Below are 23,662 nucleotides of genomic sequence, written 5' to 3' on the forward strand. Positions count from 1 at the left end.
GATTTTGATAGCGTGCGTAGTATTAAATTTTAAGAATATCGATAATAGATTAAAAGCCTATTTGGCATCCAATTCAGCTTTTAATTTTTTATGTACAATTTTTTAAAATCTCGATTTTTCTTTCTGCTTTTTCTCACTATTTTTAATTTTTTTTAAGTTGTCAGCACTTTAAAAAGAAAACTGTTTTGATATATATATATATATATATATATATTTTTTTTTTCTTCCCATTTAATGTCAACCTTGGGGCAAAGTCTCGAATTTTATGTGGTAAGACACCTAAGAAGTACAAGGAAGAAGCCAAAACATTTACAAAAATGATAACACAAAAAATAGGATTTCATTAATTGGTGGCAAATACAACCAATTTTGTGCAAGCCCAATGCAATGCAGAGCACAACCAACAACTTTTATTACTGGTGGCAAATACCAACACACTTCTTCTGGCTTTAATTATTTGGTTAAAGAGAGAATTTAGTATTTTGGTTTATGTAGAGATAAGGGACACGACAAACAACAGAGTATTTGCTCTTGAATTAATTCAGTTTCTTTAGTACACTTTTGTTACATTGCATGGTTTATATAAAAACCTATAGTTTTTTTCTTTGAATGACACCTAGCATGGGAGCCTTGGAGGTGTCTATAGGCATGTTTCTTCAATTTCATTTTGCAGCCACTTAGTTCTACAATTTGCTAGATTGTTGACATCTAGTTTTCAATTGCTTCTTTCTTTGACACTTAGTAGCCGCTTATCAATTACAAATTTTAAATTTTAATAACTTCTACAAACTTAAAAATTTTACAACCCAACTTCTGCAGAAGCAACAGAGAAAGCCTCACTTGTGCAGAAACTACAAGTCAATTACACAGAGAGAGAGAGAGAGAGAGAGAGAGACCACCTTTAACATTAGAATGCTCACATGCTCAAAAACAGGATGTTACAGATTTACAGTAACCATCAGCTAAGGGCTCTCAACTAAATATGGTCTGTCCTCCCAATACCTCGAATTAGCGCACACAACTTTGTTTAGGATTTCATTTTACTATAAATTTTAATGTGTTACATTCCTAATTACAGGGTTTAGAATGTATCTCTTTAACCATTCTTTTTCTTATATATTGATTGTAGAGAGCCAAGGACCTGAGCTGAGTATGAGAATCTGCAAGGCACGGCCATGAAGCTATACTATACCAAACCTCATCGAGGAAATTCTTTTGAGACTACCAGTGAAGTCTCTTATGTGATTCAAGTGTGTATCGAAAGCATGGCACACTTTGATCAATAGTCACCAATTTGCTAAATCCCACTTTCAGAGAGCATCTCAAAACCCCAACCGAATGAACGTCCTTGTTTTGACTGACAATTGTGTTCTATCATCAGGTTATGGAGCACTGTTTCGAAGCCGTGCTATTCATGGTCAACCTGTAGGTGTTGATTTTCATGGTTTTCCATTGTGGGGTGAAAAAGATGTTGAGACAAACTTGACTTCTTGCAATGGCTTGTTATGTATTGAATTATATAATGTGCACATATGTACATCCCAATATTTGGTTTGGAACCCATCTACCAAAAGTTACAAAAACATACCAAGTCCAACATCAACACCTGATTCATTTTCTTGTCGGTTTCACCGTTTTGGCTTTTGCCATGATTATTCCACTGATGTTCACAAGACATTAAGGCCCTATCAGACTTTCGATATTGATATATTGCAGATCGAGATCTTTTCACTCAAGACCTGTACTTGGAGGACAATTCTGGTGGATGAGGACAATATTTTTAACTGCAGCATTCCATTTAGCAAAAAGACTATATAATGCAATGGGGCAATTTATTGGAGTGCTAACCATTATATGAAGCCGTCAATCGTTTATTTTGATTTAGCAGATGAGATATTTCATGAGCTGCCATGGCCAAAATCTGTTTCTTATTACACTAGAGATGAATCATCAGAAAAATATTACAGTACGTCAGAGTTATGGAAGTTAGGGACTTTTGGAGAACACCTGTGTCTATCTATGTGCATCGGTTAATCAAGCAAAAATTTTATGTATTCAGCTATGGGTGATGAAGGAGTCTTGGACTAGATTGAAATATGATTAAAAGCCCTCACATATAATTGAGACTTCGTTATTAATTTAAATTCATAGCTATACAAGCCCACACACACGGTCATCATAAGCTTAAAATGTTAGTAAGGTTCTATGTGTTGATCCATTTTTTCATAGACCAAGCTCAAGTGACACTTCCATGCCCTGTAAGAGCTTGGTTTGACAATGAGGTCAAATATAAAGTTTAGAATCTTAAAGGCAAAATAAACTCAAAAGTATAAATTTACCTGATAAGTTGGCTCAGTATATGTTTGAGAATGTTGAAATTGAAAAGCCCTATCACAACTTGCTCTAGTCTACATTTAACAAGTTGCTCAATATTTTGCATTTAACCAAAAAAAAAAAAAAAGTAGTAGAATTAGAACTCATTATTATTATTTTCTTATTTTTGATAAATGGAACCTGTTAATAATATAGAGAAATCGAATTTGACAAACTAAATTAACTCCACAAAAGAAATGTGAAGTTAATTATAGAATAGGATTTTTCACTCCTTGTGGTCTAAACCATTTGAAATAGACACTGAAATCTAATTATAAACCCTCGCATATAATTGAGACTTTGTTACTGATAAAAATTCATAACTAAAAAATTTTAAATGCAAAGGAAACTCACAAGTATAGATTTACCAAAGTTGGCTCCATGTTTGTTTGAGATGGTTGAGATTGAGAACATAGCAGAATTAGAAATTGTTATTATTATTTTCTTATAAATGGAACTTGTTTCCAGTGAAAAGGATTTAACAATGTAGAAAAGGATTTAACTCCTTGTGGTCTAAATTAGCATTCAAAATAGACACCGAAATTTGACTATATACCCTTACATATAATTGAGATTTCGTCACTGATAAAAATTCATAGCTATACAAACCCACAAACAGTCATAAGCTCAAAATGTTAGTACGTTACTCCATTTTGTCATAGACCAAGCTTAAATAACACTTTTCTTGGCTTCTTGTGACAATTGAGTTCAAATATAAAATTCAAAAATTTTAGATGCAATGGAAACTTTTTTTTTCTTTTTGATAACATAAAAATTATATTAAAAGATGCAATGGAAACTTAAGCATAGATTTACCTGAGTGGAATCAGTGTGTACTGCTCTACCCCACTTAGTAGCCCTATGAACCATACTATCAATCTTAATATTCTGCATTTAACAACCAAAAAGAAAGTAGCAGAATTAGAACTGATCATTATTATTTTCTTATTTTTTTTGTTGGATGGAACTCATATTACTTCTAATAGAGAGAAACCAAATTTGACAAACCCACAAAAGAAGTATTAAACAACATGATAGAATAGGATTTAACTCTTGAGCTGAAGCATTCAAAATAAAAATTTGAGTAAAAACCCTCACATATAATTTGAGACTTGTGATAAAAAGTTATAGCTATACAAATACAGGTGATCATAAGGTCATGCTCCATTGTATTATAAATCAAGTTCAAATAGCACGTTTAATATTAAGTTCAAAACTTTAAATGCAAAGAAAACTCGAAAGTACAGATTACCTTAATGTGTGTTTGAGACGAAGGTACTCAAATTTGCCTAGTAACCCTTCTATCATCAACTGATCTAAATAAGTTTAATGTTTCATCATATTGCCACTCAGTAATGTTGGATTCCCTAACCTTGCCTTCAACCTTATTCACCAGTTTTTTGAGACAATCCTCACTATTCTTGTGATTCTTGAAAAATGATTCACTTAGCAATTATTCAGCCGTGGGTTTGGTTTTAGGATTTGTTCTCAAGCAACTCATCACCATTCTACGGAATTCGTTGGACAATCTTTTTGGATTCGTAATATAATTTTCATACCCATCTGGTAACCCAATCCTTTCTTTATTTTGTTCTAGCAAAGGCTCTTAACTTAGGGAGGGAAGTTAGAGGAGGATCACCATGGAATAATTCTAATGCGCAAATTTCAAAATTTCGTATATCATCCGCCTTAGCTTTGTCATTATTACATTCTGGTAGATCACGTTCTAGTGCAATCCAATATGACACTGAGTTTTTGCTTTTTACGTACTTAGAACTTGAGTTCTAGGTACCAAAGTAAGAGATTTTAACTAATCCATTCGAGTCTATCAAAATATTAGATGGCTTCAAGTTTCTGTGAAATTTATCACGTTTGTGAAGAAAAGACAGTGCCGTGAGAGTTGGTTTCAAAGTAATGGCAATCTATCGCTCGTTTGACACAAGAAGCAAATAATATAATATTTTATCGATCTTAAAGAATACATGAATGACAATACCACCTAAATACAATCATTATATCTATAGAAATATTTAGCAGTAAGGATGTTTTCATGTGAGATCCTCCTTGCAGAAAGTAAAACACTCTCGAAATTTGAGCCCGGTTTTTCAAGATGAATTATTTTGATTGCCACCTTAGTGTTCAAATACTTGGCCTTGTAAACAATGGAACTAGCATTGCTAGAAATTCTACCAATCAATTCGTAGGAATGAGAAGTTGATGTATTGGACCTCTCGATCAGCCATGGTAGAGAAGAAGAAAATATGGCAGTTTTTGAACAAGAATCTCCAAAAAAAAAAAAAAAAAAAATGAACTTCTTCTTGTTTAGCAGTAGAGCAAGAAGTTCTCTTAAGAATAAACCTAATGCATGAAATCTGAGAGTGGTGTCCTGGTGGGGTTGGTATTTTTTTTTTTCCCTTGAAGATTCTTGTTCAAGAACTGCTATATTTTCTTCTTCTCCACCATGGCTAATCTAGAGGTCCGATGCCCATCAACTTCTCGTCCCTACGAATTGATTAGAAGAATTTCTAGCAGTGCTAGTTCCACTGTTTACAAGGCCAAGTATTTGAACACTGAGGTGACAATCAAAATAATTCATCTTGAAAAACCGAGTTCAAATTTCGAGAGTGTTTTACGTGTTACAAGGAGGATCTCACACGAAAACATCCCTACTACCAAATGTTTCTTTAGGTCTAATGATCGTATTTGGGTGGTATTGTCATTCATGTATTCTTTAAGATCGATAAAATATTATTTGCCTCATGAGTTAAACGAGCGACAGATTGCCATTACTTTGAAAACAACTCTAACGGCTTTGTCTTTTCTTCATGAACAAGATAAATTTCACGAAAACTTGAAGCCATCGAATATTTTGATAGACTCAAATGGATCAGTTAAAATCTTTGACTTTGGTACCTCGAACTCAAGTTCCAAGTACGTAAAAGGCAAAGATTCAGTGCCATATTGGATTGCACTAGAACGTGATCCACTAGAATGTAATAACGAAAAAGCTAAGGTGAATGATATATGGAATTTTGGAATTTGCACATTAGAGTCATTCCATGGTGGTCCTCCTCTAACTTCCCTCCCTAAGTCAGTGCCTTAGCTAGAACAAAATAAAGAAAGGATTGGGTTACCATATGGGTATGAGAATTATATTACGAATCTGAAAAATTGTCCGACGAATTCCGTGGAATAGTGATGAGTTGCCTGAGAACAAATCCTAAAACCAGGCCCATGGCCGAACAATTGCTAAGTGAATCATTTTTCAAGAATCGCAAGAATAGTGAGGATTGTCTCAAAAAACTGGTGAATGAGGTTGAAGGCAAGGTTAGGGAATCCAATATTACTGGGTGGCAATATGATGAAACTTTAAACTTATTTAGATCAGCTGATAGAGTTGATAATAGAAAGGTTACTAGGCAAATTCGAGTACCTTCATCTCAAACACACATTGAGGTAATCTATACTTTCGAGTTTTCTTTGCATTTAAAATTTTTAACTTAATATTAAACGTGCTATTTGAACTTGATTTATAACAAAATGGAGAATGACCTTATGATCACTTGTATGTGTATTTGTATAGCGATGACTTTTTATCACAAGTCTCATATGTGAGGGTTTTTATTCATATTTTTATTTTGAATGCTTTAGCTCAAGAGTTAAATCCTGTTCTACCATGTTGTTTAATACTTGTTTTGTGGTTTTGTCAAATTTGGTTTCTCTTTATTAGAGGTAACATGAGTTCCATCCAACAACAACAATAATAATAACAATGATGAGTTCTAATTCTACTACATTCTTTTTGGTTGTTAAAGGTAGAATATTGAGACTGATGGTATGGTTCATAGGGCTACTAAGCGGAGTAGAGCAGTACACACTGATTCCACTCAGGTAAATCTATACTTAAGTTTCCATTGCATCTAAAATTTTTTAACTTTATATTTCAACCCATTGTCACAACAAGCTCTTACAAGGCAAGGAAGCTTTATTTGAGCTTGGTCTATACAAAATGGACCAACAGAGAGTTTCTTACTAACATTTTGATCTTATGATCATCATGTGTGTGAGTTTGTAGATTCTTATCAATAACAAAGTCTCAATAATAGATGAGCATTTATCATCAAAATTTGAGGTCTATTTTGAATGCTTTAAACCACAAGAAGGAATTAAATCTTATTCTACAATGTAATCTAAAATTTGTTTTGTGGGGTTCATTTAGCTTGTCAAATTCTGTTTCACTTAATAATAATAATAAATAAATAAATAAATAAATAACATGTTCTAATTCTTCTACCTTCTCTTTGGTTGTTAAATGTAGTCTTTGGTTGTTAAATGCAGAATATTGAGACCAATGGTATTGTTGGTGTTGGTGGGGTTCCTCAATCTCAACCTTTGCAAATACTCCTAGCGTCAATGGACTTTCTCAAATACTCACAGAGTCAACTTAGAAAAATGAGGGTCCTAGTAGTGCCAATGGACTTTCTCAAATACTCACAGAGTCAACTTAGAAAAATGAGGGTCCTAGTAGTGCCAATGGACTTTCTCAAATGCTCATCCTAGTAGTGCCAATGGACTTTCTCAAATGCTCATCGAGTCAACTCAAATAAATGAGGGTCCTAGTGCCAATGGACATTTAAGGTTACGACACAATAGTTTTTAGGAAAATATAGTTTCCATAAGTAGTTTCCAAAAACGTGTCTAACCCAAACAATTTTACCTCAATTGGGCATCACATAATCGGCCAATATAGTCACTAGGTCTATCACCAAGAATATCGTAACCCAGATACACAATGATCAAGCCTACCGATAACAAGGACCATCATATTTATCTCCATAAATCGAAACAATCTCCTAAAATCAAACCGAAGGCCCTAAAGCCTAGCTTGTCAGTCCTAAGACAAGCACCCCTTCCCAAGCAGGAACCAAACAAGCATACAAGAACTCATAGTGCCACAACACAAAGCTAAGGCATTTTAATTCTCCACTGCAAGCAAATGTGCATATATAAACACAACATAAGACACATCACTTCAAAATAGAGGTAACATCTCTCATGAATTTTCCTTTTGAGCACCAAATGATTAAACCAAACAATTATCAAAATTGACCAAGTAAAACACATGTCGAAGGAAACACATCAATTTACAAACCAATCCATTCAACAAAGGTTTTAGGTAAATTGCACAAAATCCCAACATACTCATAGTTGAAGTTTGTTAAGTTCCTTTCCATATTAGTGAATGTTTTAAGGTTCTGGTTTAGATTAAAATTTTGGTTTCCGTTTGTTTATTTTAACTTTAGCAAGAAGCCATTTTTCTATAATGGATGAAGTTCCTTTCCTTATTTGTGAATGTTTTTATGTCGTGTTTTGGATTAATTATTCTGGTTTTTGTTTTATTTTAAATTTAGCAAGCAGTTATTTTTCTATCATGATTGAAGTAAATTAAGTTGTTTTCCTCATTTGGTTTTTACTCATCCCTAACTGCACCTCCTTTGTGAAGGGGTGGGAACCAGTCTACACAAGGTGCGGTGCACTATTCCGCACTACAAAAAAAATGTTCTATGGCCACGTTTTTAAAACGCGGCTATATGTCAAAAAAAACGTGGCTATAGTCTATAGCCGCGTTTTTTTAGGCCGCGCTTTCTGATGTGGCCTAAAACCTGTGACTATAGGACTGACGGCCCTATGGCCACACTTTTTAACCGCAGCCCAAGACCAGGTCCTATAGCCCCGTTTAAAACGCAGCCTAAGCGCGGCCCAAGGTTTAACCTTAGGCCGCGTTTTACCAGACCCTTAGGCTACGTTTAAAAAGTGCGGCCATAGCTCCCTTGGTGACGTCCTAAGACCCCCGAATTCCTGTTAGGAATTTGTCTATAGCCGCGTTTTAAAAACGCGGCTATAGGTTTTTTTTTTTTTCCTTTTCTTTTTATTTCCTTTCTGGGCAGATGAGTTTTTACAAACCTGCTTATGTTTTACAAACTTGTCACACATACAAAAAATTCCAGCTTGTTGAACAAAAATAACAAGCCAGAATTTCAACTAAATATCAAACTAGAATTTTCTCAAACCTGTCACAAATCAATATCTTTAACGAATACGGGAAAATTATCAATCTTTAAGGAATATGTAGTTCAATACAGCAACAAATTATCAATCTTTAATGCAAATTCATCTATTCCTAAGCTGTAATTCATCTACTCCTAGGCTGTAATGACAATGCGAGCTTTGTACACTGTAGGAGGTTTTCCCTTGGATACATGCTGCATATTAGTGTCATTTGAGCCTCAATCAACAGTTTTTGTTGGCTACTTCTAGGTTGAAATTTAAGATACACATGAAAACCTGGTTTTCTATGGTGCATTTGATGATCTATAATTTATGTATTTGCTACAAGTATCTCTCTTACTTGTAGTGTTATAAGCTCTGCCAATGGCTTGGCATAAAATCATGAATTGGAAAACCCCAGGCACTCATACATACTGCCGAACATAGTTGACCATATAAAGTGAAAAAGAATGAATAAGAGAGTCAAGTCTTGAAGTTATTAATGGGAGAACTAGAACATGAATTGTGCAACAAAAAAATACAAACCTATTTGCAGTGAGCTTTAATGCTTGTTGCAGAATGTCTAGTTGCTGGACTTTGAGACCAGGTTCAGTCCTCATCAATTGCTTCACCCTTTTCCTCCTTCCTACCAGATATTTCAGCAACTACAAAAATGCAAATGAGATAAATAATCTGCACCTACTATTTTAGATGATAAAAGGAAGCAAAGTACAGTACACTTCCACTCCATACTATATCAAAGTCCAATGCCACTACAAACAGTGAGCTTGGTTACAGTGTAACTGTTAATGAACCAGAATAAAGTCCCCTTGTTTTATTCAATTGTTTACACATGCAAATTCTTATAAACAAGCATTATGATAATTATCCAAGAATGTAACTTTAAAAAAATATAAATCCATACTTGAAATCCAGAAAGTATCATATCTACCCACAACATTCAACAGGATTTTTTTTTCCACAATATCAATGACCGCATTGGTACAGCAGAACATAAGTTCTAAAAAAGGGTCTCAAGTACTCTTCACTTACCCTCCTGTTCACAGCATCAAAAGTTCACGATTTCCCTACTCATTTTCTTTCCTTTAATAACTGAATTTCTCTAAAGAAAGGGCTTTTTTTCCTTTGGTGACCAACACTTCTGCCCTTTTAGCATCATCTCCCATGCTAGCCTACTACATTTTCCTATGGCAATAAATTCTCCATATCATTACAACCAAGATTTAAAAAATATTAAAAATTGTGTAGACCACAAATATCTCACAAAGCAAACAATAAACACCTGATGTCAGAAGATGCAAGAGGAGAATTTGACACAAGAAAAGGGTAACAAATTTTCTAAGACTTTAACCAAAGAGAAAATTGAGGAAGAATGCAATTAGTCAAATGAGAGTATGGTTATCTTATCTCCATTTAAACAGATTACACAAAATTATTTATTTGACTAAAGAATATCACCAGGTCAAAACTTATTTGAGAAGTAAAACAAACAAAAAACAACATAGTTAAAACAGTATTTTCTGGTACTCATTCTTAACTTGCACATTTTACAAAAAATCCTATTAGGTTAAGCATATTCAATCCAAACCCTAGACCCTAGTTTTTGAAGTATGGCAAATATCAGTCTGAGCTAGTTTTGAACATTTTGAGATTTACTTCGAGCAAACTAAAAATATAATAAAAAGTCTCAAATTGATATAATAAATTCTTTTTTTTGATAAGTCAAATTGATATAATAAATTCTAATCAAACAAACAGCTAGTAATAGATTCAGGTGAAAGTGAGACACAAATGACAGTAATTTTATATCAATTACTAAAACTCGTACTTATAAAAACAATTTAAAAATATCGTGTGTCTATCTTACTTAAAGAACCGAAGCACTATAATAATCAAGATTTTCTTAAGATGTCCTTAGGGGGAAAAAGGGGTGGAAACTCTGAATGGGACATGAGATGAGACCATAGCATGCAAACAACACAAAAGAAAGAAAAAAAAATATCAGTACATACACAAGCACACTGCTTTTTTTGATAATCAACTAAGCACACTCTACTAAGTCCACAGGGTTGGTGTAATTTTATTACGACAGATACAACATGAGTTATAGGAATCATAGCCCACCAAATTACTTGGGTTACAAATATTTGCAAAATACAACAAAAGGACCTATAGCATCTAAAGTGTACTTCTCCAAAAAAAAAAAAAAAAAATACTCTCAGTAATTATCATAAAACAACAATCAATTGCATACAATGTAAGTCAAAAGGAGAAAGTAAAATGCAAAAACCAAAATGGTTCAAGTCTAAGCATCACAAACTCCACAAACAAAAATGCCTGAACCAAAGAAAGAACATTGAGAGGGTATGGCATTGAATTGTGAGGAGGCTCCATTAGACGTGGACATTAAGAAAGGTGGAAGGGTTGTGGTCTTGAACACTAATAACCTTCCTTTGGTTGGTGAAGTTGGGCTTGGAGCTGACCTTGTTAGGTTGGATTGGAGTGCTATGTGCTCTCTTGGATTTTCTTGTGACTTAGCATTGCAGGTGACTTATATTATTAGGGGTAGTGGCCGTCTTCAGGTTGTTGGTGTTGATGGCCATAGGGTCTTGGAAACAACTGTTAAGGCAGGTAAGTTGCACATGGTTAATATAGATCAGTGTTTTTTTTTTTTTTTGATAATAATATAGATCAGTGTTTCATAAAGGCACTCACATGATGGAGATATTTTTTTTTGAGATTCACAATTCTATTGGGAAAAGGGACAGTTGTTTATCACTCACCTCACCGGCACCAACAGGGTTTGGTAAATGGAGGTTTGGACCCTAGCTAGTTTTGTACCATTCTTTTGTCACATTGAAACCAGCTACACACACTCCCTTTGTAATAAACTAGCTAGTTTAACAGTGGGGCCATCATGCATGGCTTGAATTAGATCACATAACTCCTTTGTAATAATTTACCTCATTTATGTGTACTTTTGTGGGTCCTCGTATTAGCTGTGAATCACAAATGTTCAATTAAAGTCACTTTTTTGCATTTTTTGACTTAGCCCTCAATTATTATAATAGAGTAGCTTAATGAAAGATTACACATTTCCTATCAAACTTAAAAGTATCTGAGACTTGAAGCAATCAATAAAGCTCCACATTGGACTCATGTACACACAAATTATTGTAAATTATTTCAAGATATTTTGCTCAACTTTTAACTTTAGGTCAGGGTTGCATTTTAAGATGGTAGTGTACTACATAGCATTGAAACATACTGACCTACTTTCCTTCTCCCCTTTACTATTGGTTACCAAGAGCATTCTCATCAAAGAATGCAAATATTTTAGCATTTAACATCTTAAAACCCTACTTTATCTATTTTAACATACCACTTTACAATACACCCAATATCAAAAGTTTTATATGTTTTACCACTTCATTAAAATATTATTTCTTTATTATTTTTTAATTCTTTTTTATTCTCAATCTATCTCTTCCTCTGTGTATGTCTTCTCTCAAACCCACTGTCACAGCCACCAAAATCACAAACAAAAACAAAACCAAAATCAAATCACAAACCCAAACCCAAACCCAAAACCAAACCATAAAACTCATACCCACCCACCATCAACCACCACCGGTCCGCAGCAAAAAACCTATATTTTCGTTGTCCTTTATGTTTGGCTTATGGTTGTAGACTTGTTAATATGGTTTATCTTTCCATTTAACTCTAGTCACCAAATAATTTGTATATGTCGTTGAGCTGAGAATAAAGTTTAAAAAATCCTAGCATAATCAATCCATATGACCAGAAAAGCTTTTGCAGACCCAACTCCTTATATCTATTATAAAACCACTACTAAGTTGAAATAAGCACAGCTACAACTAACTGACTAAGAACACTGCAACTACATTTCAATAAGCTCTAGTATACACAACAGAAATGGAATCCCCAGTAACATGACCTTTCTTTAGTAGCTACATGGGCTTTTATTTTATCTCTCATATGCAGGACTACAGACTAGAGTCACTAGACAAAAATTTATTCAGACTTGACTTGTTCACCTTGGACAATTTTGTTTCTTTGAATCCAACTATGGCACTGTATAGTAGCTCCCCATGTCAGCTTACTAATACAGCTTGTAGACTACTCCATTTCCATTTGTTCATACCCGAATCCACCACCTTTTTCCATTCAGTTGGTGGGTTAGAGTTAAAACAAAGATCCATGATCTTTTTTCCAAACTCTCTCAGCTTATGTCTCCCATATTTCTTGTAACCCTACAAATGTGAAATTGCTCTTGCTCCATTGGTAACTGTACAAATTATTCAAAATATTTATTCTAAGAAAAACATCAATTTAGAGAAATGGCAAAGAAATGACAGGTCCAGTTCTATCTAATCACAATGATCATTCTACATGGTCTATAATTAACAAAACTCCAAGGAAAAAAAAATATTTCTTCCAAGTTTCAATTACAAAAGTAAATGGGCAAGTATCAAAATTCTTGGCATGCAAAACTCAACAAAATTGTTCACACCAAAACATCATACATTTTTTTAAGTTACACACGCACCCACTGAGTTTTGTAAAAGTGACTTCACCCTCAATCTTACGCTAATAAAAGGGGTAAAGGTAACATTTAAAACAGGTGCTCATTGGCCACACAAACTAACAAATTCCAAGCACATTTCAGCATAAATTTGACTTTCTTCATATATGCAAGCAAACCCAATTTTCTTTTTCAGTAAAGTGAACCATAGTAGAACTATAAACAAATAAAAAGGAAAACAAAGATCAGTACCTCTTTCTCTGCAATGGAGGAAACTCTAGAAGTAGACACCACAGGCTGGCTCGCCTGCAATGGCTACCCAAAAACCTGAAACAAAAGCACATTGATTATCAGAAATTAATCAAATTTAAGAGAAAAAATATAAAGAGAAGTTGGGCCATGGTCCCCCAACTCTGGAAATTGATTTGGCAGCAGAGAGGACTCTTTTGTAAAAGTTTTGGGTCTTAAAATTTTTATTCAAATGGGTAATGTGACCGCTGATAGAAGCAATATGATGCTGATGCATATGGATAAACCTGCTCTCCTACACCAAGAATGATTTTTCAGCCAATCAAAAAGAAAAATATGCTCTCTATGTAGATATATGTTCCCTAAGAATAAAACCCAGTGATATAAGGCATATCTGATTCGTCAAGGAGAGTTTTTTCTTTTTATATATTTTTTTTATAAGTAATAACAAATTTCATTAAAAGAACTCTGAAATGGTTTCCAAAAGAATTACAATCTAAGATTTACAAGATCCAAGCAAACTACTAAAGAATTTACAAGATATCCCACCAATTATAATACAACATTCAAATGAAGAATGCAAAAATCATTTTGAATTATACCAAGTTACAAACTAAAAACTAAGTAGCTCTAAACAAAAAAAACTAAAATCTGAGAAATATAAAACACAGCTTTTACAAAAAGAAACAGAACCAAATTCAGCAGAAAAACTAGAAAGTACTTTCCCAACACAAAAACAACAGAACAGCAAAAAAAATATAAACAATGAACCATGAACCATGATTCTTACACATACAGTAACAAAAACAGAGTCAGTAGAAAAACTAGAAATGACTTTTTCCAAAACCAAAACAGTTTTTACAAAAACAACTTCCAGTTTCAACAACAGGGTAGGTAGAACAACGAGTACCTTCAAGCTTCATAACAACACAACCATGGCAACAAAAACACAAACAATCATATGAACAACAGGGAAACAAATATACAAATATTAAGGACAAGAACGAAAATGAAAGAAGAGAGACAGAAGTGTGTGAGTATGGTATACAAAGAGGAATATGAAACCCTAACCCTAATACAAGGAAGATGATGATAGTGGAGATGAAAAGCTTACCCCAAAACTCCATGGAAGCAAGAGAGAGAGAGAGGAGGACGCTAGGGTTTAGGGAGGGTTTTAGAGAGAGAGAGAGAGAGAGAGAGAGTTTAGAGTGAGTGAGCTTTGTTACAAAGCACAGCGAGTGCCAAAGCTCCACCAGTCGAAGTAGCGAGCTCAGCCGTCCGATTCAGCTTCTTTTCTTCAACCACCACTGTCGGTTGGTTCAATGACCCATTTGTCTCTTCGATCACAAACCCATCTGGAGAAGAGGAAGAGGAAGAGGTTTGGGCTTGTGGGTTCGGCTCTGATGGTGGTTGTGGCGGCGATGGGTTTATGTTTTTGTTTTGAAGGAAGAGGGTCAGCGCAATGGAGGCGGAGATGGAGGGCTTGTGGGTTCGACATCGAGGCTGTTCTTAATGGCGATGTAGAGGCCGGAGATGGAGGCGGCGGAGATGGTGAAGTGGTCAGGGAAGGAGCTCGGCGGCTATAGGTCAGCGATGGAAGATCTAGATCAGCTCAGACCTGATCTGATGGGAGGTAGAGGGTCAGCGAGCGTTTGGTGAACAAAAGGGCTGAAATGATTTTCGTGTGACATTTTATACCAAGCCTAAAGCCGCGGTTTTAACCTGCGGCTATAGGAAAAATTTTAGGCCCCGTTTATAAAATGCAGCCCCATCCCAAACTAAAGCCGCGTTTTAAACGCCCTCGTTTGTAATGCCGGTTCGGTGCGGTTAATTCGGTTTTTAAAAAAAAAAAAATCATACCACAGATTAAACAACCCACATGATTGAAACATCCAACAACTCAAATATTCATAAAAATAAAAATAAATAAACAAAGAAACAAACATATTCATTATATTTCTCTAATACCCACAAAAATACCTTAAGCAAATTCACAATCAAAGGAAAGTATAAAAGTCTAGGCATTAATCATCAAATAAATTCACATACTAGGAGGAGAACTGGAGAAGCATATTACCTTGTAGCTGTGTTGAGCATCAAGACCATCTTCAGAAACTTCCAAAGAATTGCTTTAAAAAAAAGGAGAGAGGAGAGGTGAACATGTGGAGAACAGTGACAGTGAGCGATTGAGGAACGTGTTTCAAGCGGCAGTGGGCGGCAGAGGCTAAGGAGAGAGCAAAGGTTGTGACAAGAAAGAGAGAGAGAGAGAGAGAGAGAAAGCGTGTAATCAGTTTGGTATATTTTTTTTTGAGAAACCACCCCTGAAACAAGGGGGAAGCAAATTCATTACTGCAACTCAGAGGCATACACAGAGGCAATATTAGGGGGGATGTCTTCCATCCAAGCATGAAAAAAAGGAAAATTACAAGCTGATCTTGCTAGTTTATGGGCAACTATGTTCCCTAGCCTACGGGTGTGACTAAAGGATAAACTCCTAAAAGCTGAAGCGGAGAAATTGATATCCTTGATGATGTGCCCTTTGGATAGCGCATTAATGCAAGTTTCTGAATCGCCCTCCAAAATAATCTGATCAAGACGAAGTTCTTGCGCAAAACCAATGGCGCTGCGCGCTGCCAACACTTCCACCATCTCTACAGATGTAGGCAGCGGAATAACTTGTGTAAAGGCAGCCATTACAAGACCTTTGTCGTTTCGAATGATGCAGCCTATACCGGCTAGGCATTTCTCCTTGAAAATAGCCCCATCGAAGTTCACCTTGAACCAGCCCAAAGGAGGGGGGAGCCATTTGGCGCTGGAGAGAACCTTTTTGGCTGCTGGGATTTCAGCCGAAGCTCTTTGAAATTCCAGCAGGTTGTCCGAGGCTAAGGAGAGTAGTTTACACAGAGGGGCTGAACTGTCACCAACTCTAAGTTGATTCCTGCGTGTCCAAATCTGAGACACAGTCATGGCAAACAAGTCAACAAGGTCCTTGTGAGAAAGACAAAGCTGAAAGACATCCAAAAAAGAGTTGCAATCTTTGGAGAGCCTCTTTAACCAGCCAAAGGTGCCCTCCCAAACTGAAGTTAATTCAGTGCAGGACCAAAGGGCGTGAAAGGAGGTTTCGCTCTCCCTATTATAGCCGGGACAAGTGTCATCAACAAGCACTTTACGTTTTAAAAGATTGGCCTTAGAGGGGAGAGAATCTGAGCCCGCTCTCCAGATCAAGGTCTTAACTCTGTTCGGAACATGAAGACTCCAAATGCCCTTCCAAATTTTCTTGGTAGGGGTTAAATCAGATGGAGAGGGGGAGTCACTCAACTCTTCATCCATAAGGAGTCTGTAAGCCGAACAAACAGTGTATTTGCCATCCGGAGAGTGAGGCCAGAACAACCTATCTTCACAATCACAAATGCTGAGGGGGATGGATTTAATAATGGCTGCCTCATGAGGCATGAAAATGTTGTCAATAGCTTCCCGGAGCCAACACCTCCTCTCTTTATCAATTAGGGCAGCCACCTGGGCATCCAAGCCGAGGAAGTCACTAGGGGACACTATTTTCTTGTTGAAAGGATCGGGGAGCCATCTATCATGGTAGATCCGGATTAAGGCACCATTCCCCACCCTCCATTGCAGCCCTTTGCTGATAACGTCTCTGCCTTTTAAGATGCTCTTCCAAGCAAAAGAGCCGTTACCCTCTTTAGCATCAAAAATGGAGCCATTTGGGAAGAACTTTTCCTTAAAGAATCTATGAAACAAAGAGGTTGGGTTGTCCGCTAGTCGCCAGACCTGCTTTGCCAGCATGGCAACATTGAATTTCTGGAGCTCCTTAAAACCCAGCCCTCCTAAACTTTTTGGCTGGCACAGAGTTTTCCACTTAGACCAGTGTATCTTTCTTTGATTCCCCCTTTGACCCCACCAAAAATTTCTAATTAAAGCCTCAATATCGGAGAGGAGAGTGAGGGGGAGTTTGAAGCAGCTCATAGCAAAGGTTGGGATCGCCTGAATCACCGATTTGAGGAGAACTTCCCTACCGGCTTGGGAAAGGAGTTGTTCTTTCCAACCTTGGAGTTTAGCTGCTACTTTTTCCTTAATATAGAGCAAGCTAGCTTTCTTCTTCCTCCCAACTAGTGAGGGAAGGCCGAGATAGCGCTCAAATTGCTTAATCTCCTGCACACCAAGCGAAGATTTGATCTGGTCCAGAATGTTGGAAGGGGTAGATTTGCTGAAAAAGAGGCCGGTCTTGTTCCAGTTCAGCTTTTGACCGGAAGCTCTTTCATAGCATTCCAAAAGGTCTTGGATTTTTTGGCATTCAATAAGCGAGGCTTTACAGAAAATCAAGCTATCGTCCGCGAAAAATAGGTGAGTCAATTGAGGGCCCTTTTTGCAGATGGATACACCTCGAATCTGCCTGGCTTCCGCTGCCCTCTGGAGCAGAAAATGGAGACCCTCAGAGCACAAAAGGAATAAGTAAGGCGACAAAGGGTCCCCTTGACGTAAACCTCTAGAGGGATGGATCACTTGGGTAGGCTCACCATTAATAAGAACAGAATAAGTGACAGTCGAAATGCATTCCATGATTAGATTAACCCACTTGACATCAAAACCCATTCTTTTCATGATACTCTCTAGGAAAATCCATTCCACTCGATCGTAGGCTTTGCTCATGTCTAACTTCAGAGCCATAAACCCCGACTTACCCTTTTGATGGTGTTTCATGTAATGCAAGGTTTCAAAAGCCATGAGGATGTTGTCAGTAATAACCCTGCCAGCTTGGAAGGCACTTTGGTTTTCAGATATCACATGCGGGAGGATAGCTTTCAATCTATTAGCTAGGACCTTAGCAACAATTTTGTATACTACATTACACAGGCTAATTGGCCTGAAATCAGTAATGCATTCAGGGGATTTAACTTTAGGGATCAAGGTAATGTTTGTACAGTTTATTTCCTCAGGGATTTTACAGTTGTTTAGACAATCAAGCACAGCAGCACAGATATCATCGCCAATTAACGACCAAAAAGACTGATAAAAAAGGGGAGGCATACCGTCGGGGCCTGGGGCTGTGATGGGCTTCATCTGTTTTATCGCTGTATCAACTTCTGCTCTGGTGAAGGGCCTAAGGAGGCGAGTATTCATGTCTTCAGAGACAGAGGGTTGAACTGCCTCCAATACAGCTGAGAAGTCAGAAGGTTGGGAAGAAGTGAATAATGTGCGATAGTATTCAAAGGCTATCTCTTTGATCTCGCTGCTCTCCGAGCACCAAGAATTGACAGAGTTCTTAAGGCCAGAGATTTTATTCCTTCTGCATCTATGAGAGGCCTTACTATGGAAGAAACTTGTGTTCCGGTCCCCACATTTAAGGAAAAGAGCTCTGGACCTCTGCTGCCACATTTTACTCTCTTTGTCTAAAAGATCATTGAGGTCAGCTCTTAGGACTTTAACCACTTCGTAATCAAGATAACCCCTGGCAACATTAGACTCAGCCTTGGAGAGTTGCTTGCCTTTTGATTCAAGTTGCTTCCTAACACTGCCAAAAGAATTCCGGCTCCAATCCAGGAGCTTCTCACCACACACTCTGATCTTTGTGGCAATATGCACCATAGAGGCATTCAACGAAGTAGGCCCCCAAGCCAAGGTAACGGTTTTGCTACACCCTTCCTCACTAAGCCACATCTGCTCAAATTTAAAAGGGCGATCAGGATGGGGAGAAATACCTTCCAGCTTGATCAGAATGGCTTTGTGGTCGGAGGAAAGGGTGCGGAGGTGTTGAACCTTGGTGCCGAGGAAAAGAGAGAACCAAGCATTGTCCGCCACCGCCCTATCCAACCTTTCAAGGACCAAACCGCCAACGCGTTTGCCTCGCCAGGTGAATTTATCCCCCACGAAACCGAGGTCCATAAGCCCACAAACGTCCAAAGCGTCTCTGAAGTCCTTCATCATTCCTTCTTGTCTAGCACCCAAACCAAGCTTCTCATGGGACCATAGAATCTCATTGAAATCTCCGGCGCACATCCACGGCAAAGGGGATCGCCGGTGGAGATCACGGAGAAGGGACCAAGTCTCGTGCTTCCTGGCCTTGTCGGCAAACCCATAAACACCGGAGAAACGCCATTGGGACTCTAATCAGTTTGGTATATAAATGGGAAAGAGAAATTTTTAAACTAGGATAAAACGACGTCGTTTTGAACATGTCATTAAAATTAATGTTAAGTCCAAACGACGTCATTTTATATCAGTTTTTGTTTATAAAAAAAAAAAAAAAAAAAAAAAAAAAAAAAAAAAAAGACACTCAAAACGACATCATTTTACCTCATGCCACACCACAATGGATCCGTGGACATTATGCTTCTAGACATGGTGAATTAGTTGGGGGCCTTTGGCTTTTACTGCGTATCAGAGTTATGAAAGTATGTCTTATGGCAATTAGTGAAGAATCTTATTACCCCCTTCAGGAAAAGATGTCAACTGTTAGTTATAACTGCAATAATCTTGAGCTATTATGACAATTATAATGGTATTAATCACTTTAAACGCCATCAATTTATTGGCTTCAATTCTATGCTTTTGTTGTAAACTATTTTAGTTGTTGCCATGTTGGATGGACCTTCAAAATGAGTTGTGCTGCTTACCAGTTTAACTGATTGTCTCAATATTCTGATCAATACTAGTTTTGTGGATGTTCAAAAGAAAAGAAAATTGTTTTCCTTTTCTCTGTTAATGACTCTCTCTCGGATAGAAATTGTTCAGTTGTATATGGTGAAGAGCAGTCTTTTTGGTGGATGCTAATTGGCCAAAGAATTATCTAATGCAATTTCTGTTGGCCTCTGCAGTTTAACAGAGAAGGGGTTCTGCTGTTACGTAGCTTGGATTCAAGGCTTACTAAGGATCTTCCTTCTGATCTGCAGAAGCTTAAATGCAAGGTATTTACAGTCTCATTTTCTCATATCCTACTATCCTAGAACCTGTATGTATATCTTTTCCTCACATTATGTGTGAAAGCACTCACATATTCATAAAGTAATAAACCTGATAGGATCATGTAAGATTGTAAAAGAATTTGCTTATTTTCAAACGTCCCTACTTAAATCATACTAATAGCACATTTTATCTATTTCTATCCATATATTCTCAAATTTCAAATTTGTACATGTGCTAATCAATACTTGGTTGAATTTCAGTCCACCTTTGCCCTTTTGATTTAGCTAAGGTTCTGTATTTAGCTGATTCCTTTGCCTCCTTTGTTTGACTTCAGGTTGCTTTTCATGCATTTAGGTTTGCCCCACCAATTTTGGAACTTGGTAACAAGCTTGCAGAGAGGATGCGAAGCAAGGGACCCTACCTTGCTCTTCATTTAAGGATGGAGAAAGATGTATGGGTTAGAACTGGTTGCCTTCCTGGTTTGAGCCATGAGTATGATGAGATAGTGAACAATGAAAGGAAACAACGTCCAGAGCTCCTAACTGCAAAATAAAAAATGGCCTACCATGAGCAGAAGCTTGCAGGTCTCTGCCCCTTGAATGCCTTGGAGGTAATCAAGTAAGAATCTAAGTCTAATACGTGCTCCTGTACTTTTAACCTTCACTAGTGCAATACTGCAATATGCTGAACTGGTTACCTTTTTCTATAATTGACAATTCTTTAATAGGCTGAAATTCTTTTTGTTTTGTCATTTAATGTTTTAGGCTGCTTAAAGCTCTTGGAGCCCCAAAAAATGCGAGGATATACTGGGCTGGAGGGCAGCCATTGGGTGGGAAAGAAGCCTTGCTACCATTAACCCAAGAGTTTCCTTATTTTTATATTTAGGAAGACCTTGCCTTGCCTGGTGAACTAGAACCATTTGCAAATCGGGCATCTCTTATGGCTGCCATTGATTATATAGTCTCAGAGAACAGTGATGTATTTTCATGCCATCTCATGGAGGGAACATGGGCCATGTCATCCAGGTATCACCATCACCATTTTCCCCAGTATATACTGCATTATTTGTATCAATTTTGTAGAACATATAAGTTTCTTGCATGAGAAATCACAAGATTACTTGCCATATTGATCTGGCCTTATCAAATAATATCAGCCAAAGGTTAATCATATAACACATGTAATGAGGGAAAACTGTAATTACTGTGAACACAGTGAAGTCCTTGAGACATTTGAGTTTGGAAAGTAATAATTAAGCAAACTTTTAAGCTCTTGTACTTCAATTTCCTTGAGAAAGAATAAAAAGTAGGCAATAATAGTTTCTACAATCTCAAATTACAACATTGAAAGGTGCTTGTCATTTTCTTTTCTTTCCCACCCAATGGATAATTTTTTTGGAGAAAATAGGATGTATGGTTTGAGTTATTTGTCCAAAGAAAAAAAGGTTTTAGTAAAAAGCTAATCATAGTGTGAGCCAAAAAAAGAAACACCATTTTTGTACGTGTTACCGTTTTAGTACCTCACTGGTTACCTAATTTTAGTTTTTGTTCAATCATGAATGTGTCTATGACTCTATGTGAACCTATATACTGCCTGTGCCTTCAGAGCAGGTGGGAGGAAAGTTTTCTTGAATTTGAAATCTTAAAAAACATCCAAAATTTATTTTCTATTTGTCAATATTTTAAGCAGCCTAATGGATCATTAATGATCTTAAATCTATAAATTTAGAACCTCAAATATAAGTTTTATGCTTCCATTTATGGAGACTGAAATTTGCTGTTTATATTATATAGGGACACCGGGCCTTTACAGGACACAAGAAGCATATAACCCCAAACTAAAGACAGATGCCCCCTTACTTTTTGAACTCTTCTTTATCAGAAGCAGAATTCAACAGCATCATAAAGGAATTACACAATGAATCCTTAGGGCTGCCAGAGCTCAGGACTAATAAAGCGGGAAGGGACGTTACGAGGTTTCCTGTCCCTGAGTGTATGTGCAATGATTCACATACTCATACCAACTAGTGATTTCATGCAGAATGCTTCCACATGATTACACTGCAACCAATCCCTTCATCAAAAGATTGAAACTTTTTGGAAAATCTATTGAATTTGAGCCCTCTGAAAACCAGCTGTGACGCCTTTTGGGGCAACAATGGTTTGTTGGAGCGCTATATTTGAAGAAAAACTTAAGTTGGCACACTTGGCAACCACACTCACAATGATTCTTGCATTGAGATTTTGAGGCAAAGATACATGGCCAAGTATGACAAAAACAGTACATGATACCGTATCACTTTTTGATTCTTTACAAGAAGAGTTCTTTTAGGATATATAACATTTCATTCTTTGTATTATAGATCCATACGTGTAAATATGTATAAATAGCTAAATAAGCACTTCTAATAATAATTTATTGCATCCATCTTTGCAAGTTTCTATTTGTAGTTCTTCAGCAAATGCATTTCTATAAGTTAAGGATAGCTTTGATTGTCCTTTTACAATGCTTATATAATACAACACCAGCAAAAGCATATTTAAGTTCTGGCTGTCATTAATTTTGTTCATTAAGTCTAGGAGCACAAAAAATTTCACAATTTTGTGATTGGTGATTTTAAAATGGCATAAATGGTAAACTATGTGAAAGTGGAGTTATTTCAATTATAATTTGTCTAACTGTGAAAAAGATGGTAAAATTTTTTGTTTCCCTGGTATTACTCATTTTTCCATTTTGTGATCACCTAATCCAGTTTGTCATTATAAGGACACAGAAAGTGGTTCCCGTGGAAAACCCCTCAGGTAGCGTATATAATAGTCCACACAATAAAAATGTAAAAGCGGTAAAAAGGCACTCTACAATGAGAAACACAAACAGTGGATCTCTTCAACTATTATATCACTCATTCTACAACTACAAAGTGCTTACAGGTGAATGGGAAAAACCCTATTTTTCCCATGGTGTTACATACAATGCTCTTTTCATTCTTCTTTTTTTCTCTTTCTCAGATAGGACTATTCCTCCTTTTTTTCTGGATCCCCTTCTCTTTTGGCCTCCTTCCCTTTTATAGCTTTAATCCCTGTTCTTACTCTTCCAGCTGTTCTGCTTCCACCCGGAGTAGTAGGGATATTTTCCCTTAATTTGTCAGTTTCCTCACATTTTTATCTTCAGGTTCTGACACCTTGAGGGTAATGTGTATTGTTCAAGCCGTCTTATGCACCATTAATGTGGCAAAAGTTAGGTAAGAATCCTTTCATTAACGCGGAGACACAGATCTTCCTCCTTCTAGCACCTTGTAGGAGTTTCCCGTGGTTACTAGTATCATCCAGAGGTCAAACACCAATTATCCGTGCTTCAAGGCTCGGATAAGTTAAAAAATTTCCCTTCCCTTGGTAATGGGCTATCCGCAGTAAAACACTTATAGTGATCCAACTTTCACCTCCATCACGAATTATTACTCCTTAAGCATTCCCCTCAGCACAAAGACTAGGCCCAAATACTTTCCTG

The 23,662-nt window shown here is 36.7% G+C and overlaps 1 long non-coding RNA gene and 1 pseudogene across 2 annotated transcripts; one reads left to right on the forward strand and one right to left on the reverse strand.

Moving 5' to 3' along the window:
* Positions 1 to 1,487: 1,487 nt before the first annotated feature.
* On the reverse strand, positions 1,488 to 14,920 carry LOC126724098 (uncharacterized). 2 transcript variants are annotated; one of them, XR_007654612.1, is made up of 5 exons: positions 14,352 to 14,920; positions 13,241 to 13,315; positions 9,475 to 9,627; positions 8,968 to 9,086; positions 1,488 to 3,261 (listed from the first exon to the last, which is right to left on the reverse strand). It is a non-coding gene; the product is annotated as an uncharacterized LOC126724098 (long non-coding RNA). The 2 variants fall into 2 exon arrangements; XR_007654613.1 differs by lacking the exon at positions 9,475 to 9,627 and having other exon boundaries at positions 14,352 to 14,919.
* A 5,123-nt stretch (positions 14,921 to 20,043) lies between these two features.
* On the forward strand, positions 20,044 to 22,540 carry LOC126722809 (O-fucosyltransferase 20-like; annotated as a pseudogene).
* The last annotated feature ends 1,122 nt before the right edge of the window (positions 22,541 to 23,662 follow it).

Source organism: Quercus robur, chromosome 4 (genome assembly GCF_932294415.1).
Source record: "Quercus robur chromosome 4, dhQueRobu3.1, whole genome shotgun sequence".
Lineage (NCBI taxonomy): Eukaryota > Viridiplantae > Streptophyta > Magnoliopsida > Fagales > Fagaceae > Quercus > Quercus robur.